Genomic DNA, 6411 nt, shown 5'->3' on the forward strand with positions numbered 1-6411 from the left:
CTCCCCGGTCGGCCACCCATACTAAAATCGCTCCAAGCCAAGCACACTTAGGGTGTGTTCTGAAACCTCCCAGCTTCTCTAAAACTTCTCAAATCTGGCTTCTCGTGTGGTTTCTTACTTCATGTGGTGACTGGGAAATCGTTCGGCACGGCAGGTTCTCGATTTGGTCGATGTCTGTCTGGGAAATCATTCGGCCCATCCATTCCCAGCATCATCTCCCCGTGCATCCGGTCGGGCAGGAAAGAAAAATATCGGGGAGAGAAACAGAACGAGCGAACCGGTACGCTACAGACTCACATAGCGGTGGCAGCTGGTTGTAATATGTTTCAACTCCCGCTTCTTCCGTTTTCAGAGCTGGAAAAGGCCAGCTTCGCAACTCCTCCGTATTTACACTACGCGGGCAACTGGCTTCTCAATTCTGTACTCCGCGGAGTCAGAGCGTTCAGCTCAACTTCTATCTTGGAGTTGGAGAAGCTGGCTGCTGGAGCGTTGCCGAACACGCCCTACACCTTAAAGTTCTTTTTAAATGGGCTCCTGAAAAAAAAAAGAATTGCTTATTGATATGAGTAGTCTATCATTCCTATTAAGCCAGACTCTCAAACCACCCCTGTGTATGACACCGTCAAAGGGGCAGCCCGAACCCATGCTTTTGAGAAACCCGGAAAACAAGTCCACATCCTGAATCAAGACGCACATAAGATTATGAATTTTCTGCACGTGAAAGAGAATCACCGAGATGGTCTTGTGGAGCATATATGCACCTACAATGAAAATCCAGGAGTTTAATATTTGAATTGTGCACTTCAAATGTCGCATGCCCATGACCGCGGACGTTTAGGAAAACGGATTTGCCAAGTGCCAAGTAGGGTTGTAGATGCTCTAGCAGAGCTGGCGGGCAGACGCTAAAGGTTGTAGCGACGTGCGGATGCACTTCGCAGCCATCATCCATGATGAAAATAATAATAATAATAACACCGAGAACAGTTCTCATTCGTCAAGTATAAATGTATCCAACACGATCTAAAACATGAACACCTAAAATCACCAATAAGCTATACTGAATGGCATCGGGGAGATCTCTTCTCCTCTGGTTGCTCCTCTTGCTGCCGTCGTTTGCCATTTCCTCGGCATCGAGCCGTGGCATCCGTCTTGAGCTAACGCACGCAGACACCCGCGGCGACTTCACGGGGATCGAGCGCATCCGTCGCGCTGCCGAATGGAGCCACCGCCGCGTCAACGGCCTCCTCGCCGCGGCCCCGCCATCCCCTGCAACGCAGAGCGACGGTGCTGATGAATCGGCGGCCGTTCACGCGAGCGCGGCAACGTACCTCGTCGACCTCGCCATCGGCACGCCGCCGCTACCGATCACCGCCGTCCTCGACACGGGCAGCGACCTCATCTGGACGCAGTGCGACGCGCCCTGCCGGAAGTGCTTCCCGCAGCCCACGCCGCTGTACGCGCCGGCCAGGTCGGCGACATACGCCAACGTGTCGTGCAGCTCGTCGCTGTGCGAGGCGCTCCGAGACCCGAGGCACCATTGCTCGGCCCCCGATCCCGGCTGTGCGTACTACTTCTCCTATGGCGACGGCACTTCCACAGACGGCGCCCTCGCCACCGAGACGTTGACGCTCGGCTCAGGCACCACCGTGCACGGCATCGCGTTCGGCTGCGGCACGGAGAGCCTCGGCAGCACGGACAACTCGTCCGGTGTGGTCGGGATGGGAAGGGGGCCACTCTCGCTGGCGTCTCAGCTGGGCATCATCAGGTTCTCCTACTGCTTCACGCCCTTCAGCGACAAGGCGGCGAGCCCTCTCTTCCTAGGCCCGTCGGCGACCCTCTCGGCCACCGCCCAGTCCACGCCGTTCGCGCCGAACCCAGCCGGCGGGCGCAGGAGCTCATATTACTACCTCACGCTGGAAGGGATCACCGTCGGCGAGACCCTGCTGCCGATCGACCCCGCCGTGTTCCAGCTGTCGCCCATGGGTGGCGGCGGGTTCATCATCGATTCCGGCACGACGTTCACCGCGCTGGAGGAGCGCGCGTTCGTGGTGCTGGTCCGCGCGGTCGCGGCGCGCGTGGGGCTCCCGCTGGCCAGCGGCGCGCACCTCGGGCTCAGCCTCTGCTTCGCTGCACCGGAGGGGAAGACCGAGGCGGTGGACGTGCCGCGCCTGGTGTTTCACTTCGACAGCGCGGACATGGCGCTTCCCAGGGAGAGCTACGTTGTGGAGGACCGGAACGCCGGCGTGGCCTGCCTCGGGATGGTGAGCATGCGGGGGATGTCGGTGCTCGGCAGCCTGCAGCAGCAGAGCATGCACTTTCTGTACGATCTTGAGGGGGGCGTGCTGTCGTTCGAGCCAGCGGAATGCGGCGAGCTCTAGGATTGGTGAAAGTCTATTTTATTTTATTTTTGGAAAAAAGATTGTTGCAAGTTAGTTGTATCAACGAGGTGACGGCTAGTTTTTTCTTTTAGCAAAAGAGGGTTTCCACGCAGTTGTTACGATCCCGAGCTTACATGAGCTTGGGTGGACAGTCTCTACTACCTAAAAGAACCATAAGGTTCCGTTTCCGTCTTATGTTGGTCCTCTTTGGTCCGCCTCCCCTTCCAGGTTTCCAGCATGACCCTCCTCATCAATGTAGGTATGTTTGATCCCATATCAATTTCTTTCACCGGTAATCAATCCTTTCCATAGCCTGTTTCCTCTCCCGTCCTACGTGCTCCCACCCCCTTCAGCGATTTCCATCTCCTCCCGATCAATATTTGGTAGGTCAGTCAATTAACGGATGGCAATTAATATCTTTATTTGGTTAACATTTATACCACAATTAATTCAGGTCAATCATGAACGGTAATCTCTTATATTCCTTCCTTTAACTATTCCCTCTACTTCGCATCTTCTCGATCCTGTACTTCATTCGCTTCTGCTAGCCGCCACCGGGTACAATGCTCGATGGGGTCATAGTCATCCATGATACATGTCGTTCGAACTCAGAGGGAGAGTGGCGGCACAAGAAGATGGGGTCATGGCCATCCATACGATCATGTAGCGTGGCAGGCGTCGCGCGGACTCCCGCTTCCCACCGGTGATCTCCATCGAAGAATCTGCTATTGCTTAGGAGGAGGGCACTATTGCCGCTTTCCGTGAGCGGCTGGCCGGCACAGCCTTCTTCCTGACAACCACGATGACTGATCATGCTAAGGTCATGTCAGGAAACTATTTTCCGTTTTTCTTATATTTTTTTTGCCTTTATGTGTTTCAATTCCCGTGCTGTAACCTGCGATCTAATGTAACCACTGTTGAATATTAGTTGGGCTACAGACCCATTTACCAATTTTAGAAAATACCTAAGGGCCTATGCTGTAAATTAAGTGATGGGAAGTTTAGTTCCACATGGTTAGTTGAGAGAGGTGTACACCAACTTATAAGATGAGCTCTTCTCCCACTAGTATGAGTTGGTGTGAAGGAAGGAAAGGTGTTCCACACGCGTGCTCCTCCTCTGCCGCACGCCTCGCCACCCCACGCCACGCCTCGCCACGACGCGCGCGCGCGCCGTGGGTTGCGGGAATGAGCCGATGCAATGTTTTGCTGGTCAAAATTGGAGAGTCCATTACAGACACAAAATGAATGTGAGACGTCATATTCATTGCGGAAATTAACGTTCATAATAAATACGTTTTATTATGGAGATGAAAACATCTGTAATTAAACACGTTTTTATGGAGATGAAACGTCTGTAATTAAACACGTATTTATGGAGATGAAACGTTTGTAATTAAACGCGTTTTATTGCTGGACCGTTCTCCTACCCGACTGGCTATATATATGAGGCATCGCAGCTCAGCTCAATGCGCTACACACCTCCACTACTCCTTGGTCGTTCCTTTCACTGCTGCTGCCCTTGATGATCCCATCCCGTCTACCGCGTACACGGCTGACGGGAGAGCAGGCCTCCGAAACCTCGCGGGTTGCGGGAATGAGCCGAGCCGATGCAATGTTTTGCCGGTCAAAATTAGAGAGTCCATTATAGACACAAAATAAATGTGAGACGTCATATTCATTGCGGAAATCAACGTCCATAATAAATACGTTTTATTGTGCAGATGGAAACGTCTGTAATTAAACGTGTTTTTATGGAGATGAAATGTCTGTAATTAAACGTGTATTTATGGAGATGAAACGTCTGTAATGAAACGCGTTTTATTGCTGGACCGTTCTTCTACCCGACTGGCTATATATATGAGGCAGCTCCATGCGCTACACACCTCCACTACTCCCTGGTCTTTCCTTTCACTGTTGCTGCCCTCGGTGATCCCATCCCGTCTACCGCATACACGACTGACGGGAAAGCAGGCCTCCGAAACCCCGCTTCTTCAGATCCTGTACGGGAGAGAGGTGATTAAGTTTTTGGGGAGCGTCTCCTACGCGACTGCTCGCCTTGGTTCAACTACTTCATCTACGTCGACTACTTCTGTGTCACCTTCGTCTTCACCATGAGCACTGACTCCGATCATGCGGCTGCCGAGAAGGCTGTTGCGGACAAGAGGATTGCTGACGAGGCCGACGCCTCCGCTGCTGCTACGGCCGACTAGCCTACTGGAGGGTATAACACATTTACACCGCTCTTATTACTTTCATGTGTGCAATACTAGTAGTTTGCATACATGTTTCTACTATCTGCCTAGTACGTGCGTACATCATCAAAATTCAATATGTCATTAGCACTGCCTATGTCATGTTCATGATTTATTATTGGATTAAATTAATCGAACAATTGCTTAATTTCTCAACAATCCAAAAACCTAATATGTGTAGGCAATTTTCGATCCATGGTTTTGCTGCTGCACTGAAACCAGCCCCATTTACGGGGACGTACTTTAGCGTTGGCAGACTAAAACCGTCTTATGGCTCACGGTCATGAACGTGTTCTGAGTCGCCGGTGTTACTCCCACGAGAACGATCGCTCCTAACAGGAGAAGGCGTTCAGGGAGGCCACCGTAGTGTTTGTTGGATGCGTTCTGAGCGTGATCGGAGATAAGCTGGTTGATGCATACTTACATATGCGGGTTGCCAAGGACTTGTGGGAGGCGCTTGAATCTAAATTCGGTGCAACGGATGCTGGAAGTGAGATGTATATTATGGAGCAGTTCCACGATTACAAAATGGTCGAAAACCGTTCTGTATTGGAACAGGCTCATGAGATACAATGCATTGCTATGGAGCTTGAGCTTCTCAAGTGTGTGCTGCCAGGCAAATTTGTCGCGGGTTGCATTATCGCTAAGTTACCCAATTCCTGGAGGAACTTTGCCATTACTCTAAAACATTAGAGGCGTGAATTCTCAGTTGAGGATGTCATTGGCCATCTGAGTGTGGAGCAGAATTCGAGGGCAAAGGACTCGCACGGAAAAGGGACTGAAGGGACCTCTGTCGCCAATGTGGTGCAGAAGAACTTCCACCCCCACAAGCCCAAGGGGAAGACTGGTGTCCAACAGAATACCGAGTTTAAGAAGAAGGGCAAGAAGACCTTCAAGAAAGATAAGAAGAATGGTGGCTGTTTCACTTGTGGTTCAGATGAACATTGGGCTACCAAGTGCCCAAACAGGTTGTGCCCAAACAAGTTTAAGAAGCCAGGACAGAACTCCAAGACTGTCAACATGATTGTGAGCAACAATGATAGTGGGCCATCTGGATACGGTAATTTGTTTATTGTATTTTCAGTTTGTCAGTCTACCGATTGGTGGATTGACACAGGTGCAAATATTCATGTGTGTGCTGAAATTTCATTGTTTTCTTATTATCAGGCCACAGGGAACGGGTCCGTACTGATGGGGAACGACGCGAGTGCTTCTGTTCATGGTGTTGGCACGGTCGATCTGAAGTTTACTTCGGAAAGGATCGTGCAACTGAAGAACGTGCAGCATGTCCCTGCCATCAAGAAGAATCTCGTTAGTGGTTCCCTTCTATGTAGAGAAGGGTTTAAATTGGTATTCGAGTTTAATAAAGTAGTTGTTACGAAATATGGACTGTTTGTTGGAAAAGGTTATGAATGCGGAGGTCTGTTCCGCTTTTCCCTCGCTGATTTTTGTAATAAAGTCGTGAACAATATTCATTCGAGTGTTAATGAAACAGAAGTTTGGCATTCACGTCTTTGTCACATTGATTTTGGTCGTATGACACGGTTAGCAAAATTAAATTTAATCCCAAGTTTCACTTTAGCCAAAGGTTCTAAGTGACATTTGTGTGTGCAAGCAAAGCAACCTCGCAAGCCCCATAAGGCTGCGGAGGAGAGACATTTGGCGCCGTTAGAACTCATACATTCTGATCTTTGTGAGATGAATGGTGTATTGACTAAAGGTGGAAAAAGATACTTCATGACACTGATAGATGATTCTACTAGATATTGCTGTGTATATCT

At 50.3% G+C, this 6411-nt stretch overlaps 1 pseudogene; it reads left to right on the forward strand.

Moving 5' to 3' along the window:
- Nucleotides 1-1011: 1011 nt before the first annotated feature.
- Nucleotides 1012-2571, forward strand: LOC125541413 (aspartic proteinase nepenthesin-1 pseudogene; annotated as a pseudogene).
- The last annotated feature ends 3840 nt before the right edge of the window (nucleotides 2572-6411 follow it).

The sequence above is a fragment of the Triticum urartu genome, chromosome 2A (genome assembly GCF_056163025.1).
Source record: "Triticum urartu cultivar PI428250 chromosome 2A, HENAU_Tu73, whole genome shotgun sequence".
In the NCBI taxonomy this organism is placed as follows: Eukaryota; Viridiplantae; Streptophyta; class Magnoliopsida; order Poales; family Poaceae; genus Triticum; species Triticum urartu.